Source organism: Lepidochelys kempii, chromosome 2 (genome assembly GCF_965140265.1).
Source record: "Lepidochelys kempii isolate rLepKem1 chromosome 2, rLepKem1.hap2, whole genome shotgun sequence".
In the NCBI taxonomy this organism is placed as follows: domain Eukaryota; kingdom Metazoa; phylum Chordata; order Testudines; family Cheloniidae; genus Lepidochelys; species Lepidochelys kempii.
Window position 1 is genome coordinate 121,740,916 of NC_133257.1, and position 17,387 is coordinate 121,758,302.

Below are 17,387 nucleotides of genomic sequence, written 5' to 3' on the forward strand. Positions count from 1 at the left end.
TGCGGCACCCTGTGCTCCTGGTGGGATGGGCGGGAGCGAGGGGGCAGCGTATGGGGGGGGCAGGGGAGGAGTCAGGCTCCTAGGAGACCGGCCCCCGGAATCTTGACTCCACCTCACAATAGGCACCTGGGGGCCTTTCCTGCCTTGAGAAGGTGGCTCAGCCTGTGGTTTCCTCCTCCCAGTAAGACCAGGTGGAGGAGGGGGGTTATTTAGCCTTATGGTTCCTCCTAACCCTGTGATTCTGTGCGCCTGGCGCTGGGTTTCTTAGTGCCAGCCAAGGACCCTTCCCTGGTTCCCTTGCCGGTGGGCTAGGGCAGACCTGGTGGGTGTGGTACACGCAGCACAGGTTGCTGGCTTGTAGGTGTCACATATGGAGTGGGTCCTCTGGAAAGATTTAAATATGAGGATTGAAGTTACTTTGCAGACTAATTCAAGAAGGGTGTTTCATGCATGAGAGAAGTGCCAAGAAGGAGAGACGATATTTGGTAGAAGAGGTTCTTTAATTTAGCAGACAGAAACATGATGAGATCCTATAGCTGGAAGTTGAAGCTTGACACAATCAAATGGAAAGTAAAGTACAAATTTTGAACAGGGAGGATAATTAATCATTGGAATAATCTCCCTAAAGACCTGATGGCTTCTCAGACACTTCACATTTTTAAATTAAGATTGGCTGTATTTCCAAAAGAGATGCTGTAGTTCAGCCACAAGTTATGGGGTTGATGTTGCCCTGATGAACATGTGTGAAGTATCTTCACACGCTTATAAGGAGAGTGAAGCTATTGGGCTTATGCAGATAGTCATGAGAGACCATCGTGATCCTTAAAATCTGAGTCCTGTACAAATTTGATGTTTGCTAGCATTGGCAGAATGGAGGGAATGGGGCGGTTTGGGCACGGGATGTTGCTGGAATGAACAGACAAAGAAAGTAGACCAGTTATGCAGGGCCTTGAAGTCAAGAACAAGAAGCTGGAACATAATGCAGTTTGGAAGGGGAGCAAGCCCTTTGATAAACAAATCCGTCACATCTCCTAGTTTCCCATTTCTACTCCATAACTTTTTGTTTCATTCAACTGGATTTATTGAATATGTATACGTTAAGTACAGTATTTAAACAGAGATGGACAATATGATATACACCGCTACCTGACACATGCCTCAGATGCACTGTGATGAACAACATGAAATGAAGTGCTCTGTTAGCACTATAGCCCCTTAATATCTCTGTGATAGTTTTTAAATGTAATATCAATTCTAGAAAAGGTAGCATTTATTCTCATGTATATGCAGGTTAGCAGTTATCAAATACATTTGATTTTTTCCCCTAATTTTGACTCTTTTCCCTCTCTCAGCTTCAGTAACTAGAGGAGAAATACACTGGAAATTTGCAAGACTATAAAGCCTGTGGCAGCTGTCAGGATTGCAGGATTGTTTCTTACTTGGACTGTATTGACCATAGATCTAGAAATTTTTCTAAATTCCAAAAGAATTGTCTGTTGTGGCATGGAAACTCGCACTGTAATGCAGGGAGTTATCCTACACAACACAGAGCAAAGGGGAAATACGAGCAATACCCTTTTATGAGATCCCAGAAGTTTATTCCCTCTGACATGTAGCAGTCTGTACCAGCACACATACAGATTCCACTCTGTTTGGGAAACTAAAAAAGCAGCTCCATTATCATGGTCATGAAAGGAATCTGATCGGCTAGGTCTAATGGTGTGGACTGTGGTATACATAGACCTGTTAACCACAGAGAAATGCATTCCTCTAAGGGAGAGGGAGACGAGTGTTCTTTTCCTAATAGGATTATTGTAAAATGGAAAAAGGCTGATAATTTATTTACTTGGTAACATTGCCCTCAAACTGTGTTAAAGAGCTTTAATCCAGATGGTCAATTAACATTCTAAATCAAATGGAGTCAATGTATTCCTGCTATTTCCAAGGTAGTAGCACTATTTTTGGAACCAGGGTGAGTGTCCATTCGTATGCTGATTATCTGTTTTAGGGTTTTGATAAACTTCTGTCTTCGGTAATAAGACCGCGTGATTAAGACAGAGGGTTTTGATAAACTTCTGTCTTTGGTAATAAGACTGCGTGATTAAGACAGAGGGTTCTGATAAACTTCTTTCTTTGGTAATAAGATTGCATGATTAAGACAGATCAGTCTTGCAGTATTTGGTCAGAGGTGTTTAGGAGCTAACAGATTTATATTTTGCTGTTCTATGTCTCCTAGTTTTGGGGTCAAGGAGGACAAAGAACAAGTGACAGTACTGAGTCTGATTTTTTTCTGTAACAGAATACATTTAATTTAAATCATCGTGCCATTTAATTTCAAGGTGTTTTAATAGTGCCAAAAAACTACATGATGCAAAAAACAAACAAAAAACTCTGCAGGAATTAAAACTCTAAATCATGTATGACATCTGCACAAGAGAAGTGCAAGTCTTTACCTGTGTATGTGGTGTAAAATTCTCTGTGGATTCTTTTTTTAAATTCAATCTAAGCTTTACAGTGCAGAAGTGTCTCATGTTCCAGTGGTACTTAGGGTAACCAAACATGGACTGAATCAGACTTCATGTTTCTGGTAACACTGCAACAGAAACTAATTTGTAATCTCTGGATGTCATGATGACCAACAATAATTCCTCCCTTCCCCCCCCCTTTTTTTTGTTTTGTTTTTTAGATTCAGTGGTACAATCGGATGGAGTCTGGGCTCTGGGACCCTCCCCTCTCACCGGGTCTCAGTGCCTAGGCTCCAGCCTAAGCTTGAATTTTACACTACAGTTTTATAACCCTGCTGCCTGAGTCAGCTGACCCAGACTAGCCACATCTGTCCCTCAGGTCTTTGTTGCAGTGTAGACCTAGCCTGTGTGTCTTGCCCAAGGCCACACAGGCAGTCTGTAGTAGAGCAGGGAGTTGATACTGGGTCTCCTGCGTCCCAAAATAGCACTGTAATCAGCAGTCCATCCTTCTACAATAATGATTTCTTTGTTACTGCGCTATGAGGGTGCACTTGAGAAATCCCCTAAATAGCTGAATATTTTTAGAATATTTTTATTAGAAAGTTGCCTTGACAGTTTTGTCGAGTCTCTGTAGTTTGTTCTCGCTCTTTATTGCCATATCAATAACCAAATAAATCCTCCACACCATTAATTTCAATTAGTATTGCCTGCTGGTCATAGGTTCTGAAAATACAAAAGATATCATCAGCTGTAATTGGGAGCTTTCCAGTAATTTCTTTATGCACAAGTATATTTACAATGAGCAACTACTGGGCGGCAATATGAAAATAAAGCCATTAAGTTAATGGAGATTAATAAAGAGACTGTAGTGTGGACTCCTTTTCATGGGCTATTGGACCGAGCTAACCAGATTCGCTTCATATAAGCTATAGAACGGTCATCAAATGTCAACGCTGGTTTGTTTTATTATTAATATGTGTTCTTGGATGGGCACATATGTCTACTACACATCTTCATTAGACTTTCTTTAATCCTAAAGGTTCTGTCATGCTACAATGTGAATTAAGGGTAATACATTCTTGTCATGATTGCTGTCAGTGTCCCAATTGGTTGAATGAGAAATGCTGGAAGCAGAATTTCCAGTTGGTCACTGACAGACAGGAATAGATGGGCTGAGAGTATAAAACAAAATCACTGCTGAACAATTGCCCTCTAATTGAGGTGTCAGGAGGAAACAGGAACGGAAGTAAGAAAGGGATGAACCGGAAGTAAGAAAGGGATGAACCGTTAAAGAGAGAAGACTGCAATAAAGAGCTCTTGTCTTACTTGCGTTTCCCTCTCCCTCACAACCTCCCTCTCCTACTTCCTATTATATTTTCCTATTTCTCTTCCCATTTCTCTTCCCTATGTCTGCAGAAGTGGCACTCCACCCCCTAGAACATATAGTCACAGGATCCACTCTCCATAACTCTGCTGTGAAATAGAAGACAAACACTATCCTAGAAAGCAGCGGGAAGCAATATGGGGATTTACCACTAATGAGTGAATAAGGCAGGTGTTTATAGAACTTTACACCCAAAATCAGTTGACAAAGTTATCAACCCAGCTCATCCAGTGACTATTTTACACCAGAGAATCTAATATAAATTCAAATAACTATGTACTACAGGTTGGATTAAAGTAAATTTGAGGCATTAAGAATTGCATAGCTGTGACTTAAACAACATGCCTGCAATAATGACCATTACATATAAAACATATTATATGAAAATATTATATAAAATGTATTAAATATTAAAATTAAATATGAAATATAAAACATTATATGAAATATAAATTGTATTCATGTGATTAGACAGTCTGCTAGATAGGTACTGAATTCCTGAAAAATAGCTTTTAATGCTATTGAAAATCAACATGAATCTTAGAGTGTTGGAAAACTTTGCAATTTGTGTGAGTTTGTCCCACTTGCTATCTGAAGGCTCTTTTATATAAACTCAGATTTTGAGAGAGAGAACACGTGATCCTTAAACTTATTTGACACTGTGCTAGATCCTGAGGTGGTGTAAAACTTCAGTGGAGTTATGGTGCTTTATACCAGCTGAGAATCTGGCACAGTAAATACTCCATTATATTTTAAATCTGTATCTTATGTGACCTTTCCTTTGTGTTTTATCTTATAGGTTCTGAACCATGGATAACCTCAGTAAAGGAAACACCACCTTTGCACTCAACCTATTCAAAAAGCTGAGTGAAAATGCCAATACACAGAACTTATTCTTTTCTCCTTTGAGTATCTCCTCTGCTTTGTCCATGGTTTTTTTGTGTGCAAAAGTGAACACTGCAGCCCAGATGGCAAAGGTATGTCTGGATAAACTTGAACCACTTAACACAACTTTGTATTTCCAGTAGAGATAAGGAGGTTTTAGTACCCTTATACCAGGCACTGGTGAGACCTCACCTGGAATACTGTGTGCAGTTCTGGTCTCCTATGTTTAAGAAGGATGAATTCAAACTGGAACAGGTACAGAGAAGGGCTACTAGGATGATCTGAGGAATGGAAAACCTGTCTTATGAAAGGTTTCAGAGTAGCAGCCGTGTTAGTCTGTATTCGCAAAAAGAAAACGAGTACTTGTGGCATCTTAGAGACTAACCAATTTATTTGAGCATAAGCTTTCGTGAGCTACAGCTCACTTCATAATGCATCTGATGAAGTGAGCTGTAGCTCACGAAAGCTTATGCTCAAATAAATTGGTTAGTCTTTAAGGTGCCACAAGTACTCCTTTTCTTTCTGTCTTATGAAAGGAGACTCAAGGAGCTTGGCTTGTTTAGCCTAACTAAAAGAAGGTTGAGGGGAGATATGATTGCTCTCTATAAATATATCAGAGGGATAAATACCGGAGAGGGAGAAGAATTATTTAAGCTCAGTACCACTGTGGACACAAGAACAAATGGATATAAACTGATCATTGGGAAGTTTAGACTTGAAATTAGATGAAGGTTTCTAACCATCAGAGGAGTGAACTTTTGGAATAGCCTTCCAAGGGAAGCAGTGGGGGCAAAAGACCGATCTGGCTTTAAGATTAAACTTAATAAGTTTATGGAGGAGATGGTATGATAGAATAACATGATTTTGGTAATTAATTGATCTTTAAATATTCATGGTAAATAGGCCCAATGGCCTGTGATGGGATGTTAGATGGGGTGGGATCTGAGTTACTACAGAAAATTCTTTCCTGGGTATCTGGCTGGTGAATCTTGCCCATATGCTCAGGGTTCAGCTGATCGCCATATTTGGGGTTGGGACGGAATTTTGCTCCAGGGCAGATTGGAAGAGGCCCTGGAGGTTTTTCGCCTTCCTCTGTAGCATAGGGCACGGGTCACTTGCTGGAGGATTCTCTGTTCCTTGAAGTCTTGAAACCACGATTTGAGGACTTCAATAGCTCAGACATAGGTGAGAGGTTTTTCGCAGGAGTGGGTGGGTGAGATTCTGTGGCCTGCGTTGTGCAGGAGGTCGGACTAGATGATCATAATGGTCCCTTCTGACCTTAGTATCTATGAACCAGATATCTCTACTGAATGTTCTGTACCTATGGAAAACTCCCATTGTCATCCTTGCGAGCCTGAGAGTAGAATTTTGGTGGCACCATACAGCTGAGGTGTCTTGAAAAAGAGCTGTCTAGCTGCCTCAAGAGTTAGAAAAGAACTTCTTCAATTACATTCTCTGGGGTTAATATCAGATTATACTAATCCCCTAAATATGTCTTAAAAACATAGCCAGGAGTATTTTCTTAAAATCAGGCCCCCTCTAAGGTGTCAAGTTGGGCAACCAAAAAAATCACTAGTCACTTTTGAAAATGTAGGCCTAGTTCATTAAACTCTTAATGCCAAATCCTGCTCCAATGAGCACTCAGAACCTCGAGAGAGAAAGAGGGCCTAGGGAAGAAGAGTTGGGTGCCAAGTATGGAGCCCTGAGGTCCCACTGAAAGGTCAAGCAAAGACCTAAGAGGAGAACCAGGAGACAGAGTTACAAATGCAAAGACAGAACAAGATTTAGAAAAAGAAGGTGATCAATGGTGGCAAAATTGGCAGGAGTCAGGGAAGATGAGCATGGAGTTGAGGCCCTGAGATCTGTCTGCAAAGAAGGACTTCTGTGTTGTAGCTACATACCCTTTTAGGTTCTCTTAGCTTGTAGGTTTTTAGTGTAGTATGAAAGGGGTCCTGAGGTGAGAATTACAAATTTCAGAACTAAATTTACAGCTGTGTACTTAGAGCCTTATACAATATTGGGTTTAGGGGAGGGGAAGAGTTTGCCTAAACTTGCAGCTTCAACAGTAAAATAGGGTGAAGTTGAAACTGATTCCCTATAATATGTAAGGACTTTTAGAATTGGCCTTGTAACTGCCCGTGGGAGCCAGCTGAGGTCACTCAATTAGGGTGAACTGCAGTCAGAACTGGGCAGACAAACCCCAAAAGCTGGTGGATATTCCAATACTTAGATTTACCAAGCCAGCACAAAACAGCTTCTATATTACCTCACTGGTTACTCAGAAGTCCAAATAATGCAGTTCCTTTAAAGTACCCAGTCTCAGGCCTCCATCCAGACTCACATGTCAGATATGATGATGATTACTAAAAATCTTATCTCATCATATAAAATAAAAGGTTCTTCCAATCCCAAAGGGTCAGGCACACATCCAGGTCCACTTATAACTTAGCTCTTACCCAAAATACATGCTTATAGTCAATTCTTAACTAAACTAAAATTTATGAAAAACGAAAAGAGTTAGTGTTGGATAAAAGATCAATATACATACAGACTTGAATTCCATTCCTGAGGTTCAGATACATAACAGAGATGAGTTTTTAGTTGCCAAAAGTCCTTTTAGAAATAGTCTATAGGTTATAGTCCAATATCCATATTCGGGGTGACTCCAGTCACTGACTGGGGATCTCAATTCTTATGGCTTAGGGTTTCCCCTTCTTGAAACCCAAAGCAGATCTGAGATGAAGGAGGATTGTGTCCCAGGGTTTTTATACATTTCCAGCAGCCTTTTGGCCTGAGAGAATAAGCTTAATCTTCTGCCTCCCAAACATCACGGCAATTAACATAGTGTAATTTATCCATTAAACAGTTCATATATAGTTTATCACAACCTTCAAAGAGATACATAGACAATAATACTATTTCACTCAAGTGTTTTCTAACTGTTAATATTCCTTTTTTGATCTTTGGATCAAAGCTATAGCAATAGACAAGACTTATTTGCTTACATCACAAGACTATGTCTTTTGTTTAGAATGATTAACTACCAGACTAGGAGACGTTGCTAAAAATTACATGCACTAGTGCGTGCAAACATTCTCTTGTTCTGTGTAAGTAAATCTCTTGCTCAATATATCAACCAGTACAACAGCTCTGCAATTGTTATGGTATTCATATCATGGCTTTTTTTTTTTTTTAGTAGTTATTACTTTTAAGCAAATTCAACATTTGGGAGGTAGTATTTTAAAAAAAAAATCAATCTTAATCAGTGTGTCACCTGAACTCAAACTGAGGATTAATTTTAAGCTTTAGTACTAATTATGTTTAAATAAACATTGAGACAAATTCTGCTGTTACATTGGTGTAAAACTGGAATAACTATTAGATTTCAATGGAATTGTGTCAGATTTACATCTATGTAAATGAAAGCAGAATATGGCCTGATCTTGATTTTAAAACCGTTGACCAACGAGACCGGATATCAGTGAATTTAGCCCAGAGACTTACCATGGATGTCCCACAGAGTTATCCCAGACTGCATTCGGTTGAATTGGGCCTATTGTGTCCTATGGGGACACTTCCTTCGATGAACCACCTGCCTCCCCTGTTGGCTGTTGTGGCCCTTTGGGAAGCCTCTGAGGTCTTGGGCTATTTTTGTCGCTTTTGACATTTGCCTGCCCACATACAGTAAAGCATTGTAGAGCTAAAGTTTTCCCTTAGAAAGGGCTTTTCAGGGTGTCTTACTGCAGTACAGTGTTTCATACTAGAAGAGTCGTTCTTGATCTCTAGTAAATAAAGCTTGCTTGTATTAAAGCTAAGAACTAACGTACTGGAACACTAGGTCATCCATAGCACTTCTTCATTTCACTAATGTTTAAGCTCAAATAAGAGCCAGATCTGTTCTTGAATGTATTCCCAAGAGAACCTGTGCTAACTATTGTATTATCAGGTGCTTCATTTTAGTAAAGAAGAAGACGGAAAAGCATGGGGAATTGAACAATGCAAACATGAAATGATGCAACAAATAAAGCATTATGGAAGGCAAAATGGAGGCCCTGTTACAAAGGGACAAAGGCAGCAGCATCCTATGGTAGTGGTTGAATTGAAGGCATAGTTCCAAAACATTGCTGGAAGCTTTGGGAAAAGGACTGTTGAAAGGGATACCGTCAACATAAATCTTACCTTGTCTGAATTTTTTTCTTTAACCTCTTAGTCTTGCAAGTAACAGTTAAGATTAAGGAAAAATGAGGGACATTTCCCCCCAGTTTGTATGTTTGTGCATTTGACAGCACTTTGTGTTTCACTCTTTCTTCCATACAGACATTTTCCCCGTTTGTCAGGCTCTTTTGCACAATGAAACAAATTTAAAAAATGCAACTATAAAGCTACAAAAATTGACATGGGGATATAGAGACAGATATGAGACCTGAAGCTACTTTAAATTCATGTTTTGAAACTGAGTAGATTTCAAGTTGATTGTTTTCCTTTAACTCTCCAGAACTGTTCATTTATGTGCTCTAAAGCTAGGACTGAGTGAGGGGTCTCTTCAAAACAGCTATGTTTATTTCCATGGTAAAATGTTTTTTCAGCAGTTTCTCTCTTCGAACCTGCACAATGAGCTCCCAATGTATTATGTAATGGGAAATCCTTTCCCTTTTAAGGCTGCCTTGGGTGTTCAGGCTGCAGCTTTCATCTCTAAGCTTCTGAAAGTCATTGTACTAACCTGTCCCAAAGCCCATGTTTCAGCACATGTGGGTCATGCTGAGTGTATTTCTGTCTCTTTCTATAGGTGCTTTCTCTGGACAAAGGTGAAGACATTCATGATGGATACAGTCCCTTATTTCTGAAATTAACAAACCAGGCACTAATTATTTCTTAAGATTGACGTTTAAATTTCTTGCAGTAAGTCAAACGTTCAGTTTGCTTTTGTGTTATAACACATTTGCTACGCTTCCACTTCTGAGTGCAAATCCAGGGATTGGCTTTAATCTACAGGCACTATGTAGTTCAGGACCTGGCTAACCAAAGCCAGTCTCCTTGTAAAATCCAAACAATTTGTGTGCTCAGCTGATTGTTTGACAGTCCCTAGCTCTGAACTCTTGAGAACTGGAATGTAGTGTTGTCAATGGAAGGTCCAACAAACCCGAACTCTTCAGCATTCCATTAATCACTCAGGCATTTTTGGCCAGGATCTAAGATTTTAAGAATTTCCTTCCAATGGTGGACAGGGAGGGCAATAGGCATTATGGTGTGACTTTTTGAGGTGTCTTCTCTCCCCGTAAATTGGACAGTGCATTCAAAGGACACAGCAATGGGCACATAATTATTTTTTTAAACCAGACAAGAGTGATTAGAAATTCTTCAAAGACTTAGCTGAGAGTAACGGGTACTGGGGTATACATTTCCCTTTTAAAATGTATCCAAAAAGTGTACCCCTGATTTTAACTTTACTCTTTCTGACCCGCTTCGTTCATCTCAGAAAATTAAGAGGTAACTGAAAGTCTCTCTTGAGTCCTAGACTAAAAAACAAGCTTACATTTTCAGTAAGCCAATCAACCTTACCCTCCCCAATCTACAGTAATTTTATTACTAAAAGAGATTGCCAGTATAAATTGGCTCAGGGCTTGTCTACACAGCCAATTAACAGCACTGCAACTTTCTCTCTCAGGGGCGTGAAAAAAACACCCCCCTGAGTGCAGCAAGTTGTAGCGCTGTAAAGCACCCATGTAAACAGTGCTCCAGCACTGGGAGCTATGCCCTTCGGGGAGGTGGTTTTTTTAGAGTGCTGGGAAACCTGTCTCCCAGCGCTACGCTGCGACCGCACAAGGCACGTTAAAGCCTTGTGTAGATTAGCCCTATGATCCAGAGCTCCTCTTCTCAATAAAGTTAAAACCACTGTGATTAAATATTTAAACTTGGCATCTTTGGCATTTTGTCCATAAAATGGAAGACTCCAAAATACAAATTGGAGAAAGACAGCATGATTTTGACCTAACCATGTAATTACTGACCTATTGACATTTTCACAGTAGACCTTTCCTAAGGCTGAAGAGCAGGTCACACATATGGTCCACACATACTGTACAAAAAAGATATAGAAATAACCCCCCTGCGGTTTCACTTCTGAACTAGATCAGGTTTGAGATACTCTGGGAGGGTTACAAAAACCTTTTCTAGAGACCAATTTACAAAGCTTTGTACTCTCAAACCGAAGCAAATTGATTGCCTCACTTCACCATGCAGTCTTGTTGTTGATCTGTCAGTAAGCCAGCTGCTCTGACTCAGAAGGTAATAATAGAAAATAGAAGAAGAGGTAGATTCTATGTTTGAGTCTTCTGCAACTGCACACCAGAAAAATGTATTGTTAATGCATCCTCTTTAGTTTGTCCTAGACATGTATAGACTCCTGCCGGAAATGCTACCATGCAGAGCTAGAACAACTTGACTTCTCTAGAGCTGCAGAAGATTCCAGAAAACTTATAATTTCCTGGGTAGAAGAAAAAACTGAAGGTAAATAACTTGCAGAGTTCCACAGTGTCTCTCTAAACAGCTAAAGCCTGCTTAAAAAGCATATGGCCAATAGGAGAGATACAATAAGGGAAGGAGAAGAAAAACAGAACTGAATCCTTCAGATTAAGATGAAGTTCTTGTATTGTGCAGCTGGTAGAAGATACTGTAGTTAATAACACAACTAAGTAGATAGATGCGTACCAGCTAAAATCTATTCTTCCTTTAATGTGCCCTAAAGGTAAAATCCAGAATCTGTTGGCTCAGGGTGTTGTTGATTCAATGACCAGACTGGTCTTGGTGAATGCCATCTACTTCAAAGGCAACTGGGAAACCCAATTCAACAAGGATTGCACAGTGGAAATGCAATTTAAAATTAACAAGGTATGAAGTAGAGAAATGTCTCTAATTTTGCAGTACACTTCACCCAGAGAAAACAAGAAATGCTTTTAATAAGGATTGCCCTAAATACACTTTACCACAACCCTCTGTTCTATTCTATCCCATCCCATCCCCTCAACACAACCCCTTTGGTTAGTTTATTGTAAATATCTTTGAAGCTGCATTTTCAAATAAATACATTAGCTTAGATGTATCCCTTGTTTACTTCATTCTCTCTCTGTTTTCTGCTATACCTCTCAGTGTATCTTTTCAGCGTTGGAGGGCAGTAACCTTGACCATAATTACAGAACTTAAAATAGTCTGAATTTTAACATAGAAGGGAAGAATGTGGATAAATGAGTGTCAGACAGTTTGGGATTCCATACATTGTTCGGTGGTTAGAAAACCTGTAAGTCAGTTAACCTCCCTGTCCTTGAATCTGTTGCTGTTTTGTGTGCAGAACTACCACAGAATTAAGTTTACTTACAGAAACTGGTCCCTTCTGCTTCAGTTTTTACCCAGTGATAAAACAGGGACACAAATAATGCTCAAGTACCTCACATCTTGTAAGCTTTGATTTGTAAAATGTGTGGCAATTGCTTTGAGGAGGATTAGCCATGTAAATCAGGAGCAACTCTACTGCAGTCAGTGGAGCTAAAACAGCTATACTTAGGCCTTGTCTACACTACGAAATTAGGTCAATTTTATAGAAGTCAATTTTTAGAAACCGATTTTATACACTCAATTGCGTATGTCCACACTAAGCACATTAAGTTGGCAGAGTGCATCCTCACTACCATGGCTAGCATCAATTTACAGAGCGGTGCACTTTGGATAGCTATCCCATAGTTCCCGCAGTCTCCGCTGCCCATTGGAATTCTGGGTTAAGCTCCTAATGCCTGATGGGACAAAAACATTGTCGTGGGTGGTTTTGGGTACATGTCGTCAGGCCTCCCTCCCTCCGTGAAAGGAACAGCAGAAAATTGTTTTGCGCCTTTTTTCCTGGGTTACTTGTGCAGTTGCCATATCACGGCAAGCATGGAGTCCGCTCAGTTCACCGTCACCGTACGTCTCCTGGGTGCTGCTGGCAGACGTGGTACTGCATTGCTATACAGCAGCAGCTCCTTGCATTTGCAGCAGACGGTGCAGTAGGACTGATAGCTACTCACACCACCGTGTGTAAATCTCCTCATCTTAAAGTGCATCCACTCTACCCAAGGCATAACACAGTAATGCTCATTGTGGCGATAGGCCAGCCCTCCTTCTTGGAGAAGCTCATGCATCCTCTTGATGCTGTCTCCAAATAGCACAAACAGGGACTGGTAACATGAGTCTGAAGAGCTCAGGCCATTTGCGTACCAAGAAACTGAATGAAATGTGAGCCACCCTGTGTGTGTACCCATCCCATCCTGGATGGTGAAAGACATTCAGGAGTGCCTGGAAGTCCTATTATCTCTCAATGCCATCTTTTAGAGAGAGAATTTTATTGCCCAGCCCAGTCCATGCTATAGTCAGGCCAGCATTCCAGAAGCCATGATTTAGACAAACTGGAGAAATGGTCTGAAGTAAATAGGATGAAATTCAATAAGGACAAATTCAAAGTACTCCACTTAGAAAGGAACAATCAGTTGCACACATACTAAATGGGAAATGACTGCCTAGGAAGGAGTACTGTGGAAAGGGATCTGGGGGTCGTAGTGGAACACAAGCTAAATATGAGTCAACAGTGTAACGCTGTTGCAAAAAAAGCAAACATCATGCTGGGATGTATTAGCAGGAGCGTTGTAAGCAAGACATGAGAAGTAATTCTTCCGCTCTACTCTTCTCTGGTTAGGCCTCAACTGGAGTATTGTGTCCAGTTCTGGGCGCCACATTTCAGAAAGGATGTGGACAAATAGGAGACGGTTCAGAAAAGAGCAACAAAAAATGATTAAAGGTCTAGAAAACATGACCTATGAGGGAAGATTGAAAAATTGGGTTTGTTTCGTCTGCAAAAGAGAAGATTGAGGGGGGACATAACAGTTTTCAAGTATGTAAAAGGTTGTGGGGAGGAGGAGGGGAAAAAATTGTTTTCCTTAACCTCTAAGGAGAGGAGAAAAAGCAGTGGGTTTAAATTGCAGCAAGGGAGGTTTAGGTTGGACATTAGGAAAAACTTTTTAACTGTCCGGGTGGTTAAGCACTGGAATAAATTGCCTAGGGAGGTTATGGAATCTCCATCATTGGAGACTTTTAAGAGCAGGTTAGACAAACGCCTGTCAGGAATGGCCTAGATTATTAGTCCTGCCATGAGTGCAGGGGACTGGTCTAGAACTTCTCGAGGTCCCTTCCAGTTCTATGATTGTTTGGAAAAAAATCCAGATGCTACTACGATAAAATACGGCCTTTTAAATTTACACTGTGAGAGAAATTCATATCCCCAATTCAGAGGAGGTATTTTTAAAACTGGTTTGTTTTAAGAAAACAGATAGGTATTAGAACCAGTCATATCATATAAATTCTGTTACTTCAATGGGATTACTCACATGCTTAAAACTAAGCCCTTAAGTAAGTATTTGCAGGATCAGGCCTTAACCAGAAGATTAGTTTAAAAGCACTGTAAATTAATCCCCCTGATGACTGAACTGTACAAATACCAACCCTTCTACTATCATGAGTAGAATTTACAAAAACTTATTCTAGTAACAATATGTTTTAGGAAAATAAACCAGTTTGCAAATACTTCCTATGCATTGTAGACCTATATTCCTCTGACACGAAATTTAAAGGAAAGTGTTTTAGCTTGGTAGCATGTTATTTTTTCCCCCAAACAAACATGGACCAATGTTATTTTATTGCCAGATATTCTGAATATTCTTGAATTATCATATTTCACTGTTAGTTAACATTAAAAATTACTCAAGTGGTGCTAATTCCAATACTGACACTGATAGTAAACATCAGCGTGAGCCTACGAACAACTATACATTTCCACTCACAGAAACGAATATTGGTGTTTAGGCACCCAAGCATTAAAAATTAATCCGACTTCCATGAAAAGAAAATCAAAGCTATACGTACTTCTGCATTATGTGCAATTCTGCACAATATTTAAAACGATACTGTGTTAAATTCCGAGTGAAAAATTCTGCCAACTACAAAAAAGTACCGTATATTGACAATCAGCATTTTAGAACTACATAAGCAGAAATAAACTGAAATTTTATGCTTAAGTAACAAACGTAAAGCAATGGGCCTGATTCTGTTCTTATTTACACAAGCTTTACACCAATGTTACTTAAATTGATTTCAACAGTTACTCTAGAATCAGGCCCATAATGTTGAAATTCCTCAATGTACTGTGAATTCTTTCTACTGCAGAAAACATTTCAGTTAAACAACATTTTGGGGGTACTTTTATATTCTCATCATTAGAAGCAAACACTGGCCCTGTGTCAAAATATTCAAATCTAGCAATGCATTAGTAAATCAGAGCCAAAAAGAGATGCTGCTGCAGATGGAATGAAATCTGCTACCAGAGGATAACTGGTTGTTTGAAGTATTCTTCTTGTTCAGTCACATATTGACTCGTCCCAGCTTACAACACTTGGGAGGCAATGTGGCTCAATGGACAGAGGGCAGGCCAAAGAAAACTGGGATTCTACACATACAGGAAGTTGTTTAACCTTTCCTAGCATCTCAGTTTCTCCATTCCAGTTCTGTGATTCTATGGGTATGTCTACACTATGGAATAAGGTCGAATTTATAGAAGTCGGTTTTTTAGAAATTTGTTTTATATATTCGAGTGTGTGTGCCCCCACAGAAAATGCTCTAAGTGCATTAAGTACATTAACTCGGCGGAACGCTTCCACAGTACCAAGGCTAGAGTCGACTTCCGGAGTGTTGCACTGTGGATAGCTATCCCACAGTTCCCGCAGTCTCCACTGCCCATTGGAATTCTGGGTTGAGATCCCAATGCCTGATGGGGCTAAAACATTGTCGCGGGTGGTTCTGGGTACATATCGTCAGGCCCCCGTTCCCTCCCTCCCTCCCTCCCTCCGTGAAAGCAAGGGCAGACAATCCTTTCGCGCTTTTTTTCCTGAGTTACCTGTGCAGACGCCATACCACGGCAAGCATGGAGCCCGCTCAGGTAACCGTCACTGTATGTCTCCTGGGTGCTGGCAGACGCGGTACGGCATTGCTACACAGTAGCAGCAACCCATTGCCTTGTAGCAGCAGACGGTACAGTACGACTGGTAGCTGTCCTTGTCATGTCCGAGGTGCTCCTGGCCACGTCGGCTGGGAGCGCCTGGGCAGACATGGGCGCAGGGACTAAATCTGGAGTGACTTGACCAGGTCATTCTCTTTAGTCCTGCAGTCAGTCCTATTGAACTGTCTTATGGTGAGCGGGCAGGCGATACGAATTGCTAGCAGTCCTATTGCATCATCTTCTGCCGGGCAGGCAAGAAATGAGGATGGCTAGCAGTCCTACTGCACCATCTTCTGCTGAGCAGCCATGAGATGTGGATGGCATGCAGTCCTTCTGCACCGTCTGCTGCCAGCCAAAGATGTAAAAGATAGATGGAGTGGATCAAAACAAGAAATAGACCAGATTTGTTTTGTACTCATTTGCCTCCTCCCCCGTCTAGGGGACTCATTCCTCTAGGTCACACTGCAGTCACTCACAGAGAAGGTGCAGCGAGGTAAATCTAGCCATGTATCAATCAGAGGCCAGGCTAACCTCCTTGTTCCAATAAGAACAATAACTTAGGTGCACCATTTCTTATTGGAACCCTCCGTGAAGTCCTGCCTGAAATACTCCTTGATGTAAAGCCACCCCCTTTGTTGATTTTAGCTCCCTGAAGCCAACCCTGTAAGCCGTGTCGTCAGTCACCCCTCCCTCCATCAGAGCAACGGCAGACAATCGTTCCGCGCCTTTTTTCTGTGCGGATGCCATACCAAGGCAAGCATGGAGGCCGCTCAGCTCACTTTGGCAATTAGGAGCACGTTAAACACCACACGCATTATCCAGCAGTATATGCAGCACCAGAACCTGGCAAAGCGATACCGGGCAAGGAGGTGACGTCAGCGCGGTCACGTGAGTGATCAGGACATGGACACAGATTTCTCTGAAAGCATGGGCCCTGCCAATGCATGCATCATGGTGCTAATGGGGCAGGTACATGCTGTGGAATGCCGATTCTGGGCTCGGGAAACAAGCACAGACTGGTGGGACCGCATAGTGTTGCGGGTCTGGGACGATTCCCAGTGGCTGCGAAACTTTCGCATGCGTAAGGGCACTTTCATGGAACTTTGTGACTTGCTTTCCCCTGCCCTGAAGCGCATGAATACCAAGATGAGAGCAGCCCTCACAGTCGAGAAGCGAGTGGCGATAGCCCTGTGGAAGCTTGCAGTGCTAGACAGCTACCGGTCAGTTGGGAATCAATTTGGAGTGGGCAAATCTACTGTGGGGGCTGCTGTGATGCAAGTAGCCCACGCAATCAAAGATCTGCTGATATCAAGGGTAGTGACCCTGGGAAATGTGCAGGTCATAGTGGATGGCTTTGCTGCAATGGGATTCCCTAACTATGGTGGGGCCATAGACAGAACCCATATCCCTATCTTGGCACCGGAGCACCAAGCCGCCGAGTACATAAACCGCAAGGGGTACTTTTCAATAGTGCTGCAAGCTCTGGTGGATCACAAGGGACATTTCACCAACATCAGTGTGGGATGGCCGGGAAAGGTACATGACGCTCGCATCTTCAGGAACTCTGGTCTGTTTCAAAAGC

General features: G+C 41.3%; 1 pseudogene; it reads left to right on the forward strand.

Moving 5' to 3' along the window:
• Positions 1–69: 69 nt before the first annotated feature.
• LOC140906130 (serpin B6-like) lies at positions 70–16,678 on the forward strand (annotated as a pseudogene).
• The last annotated feature ends 709 nt before the right edge of the window (positions 16,679–17,387 follow it).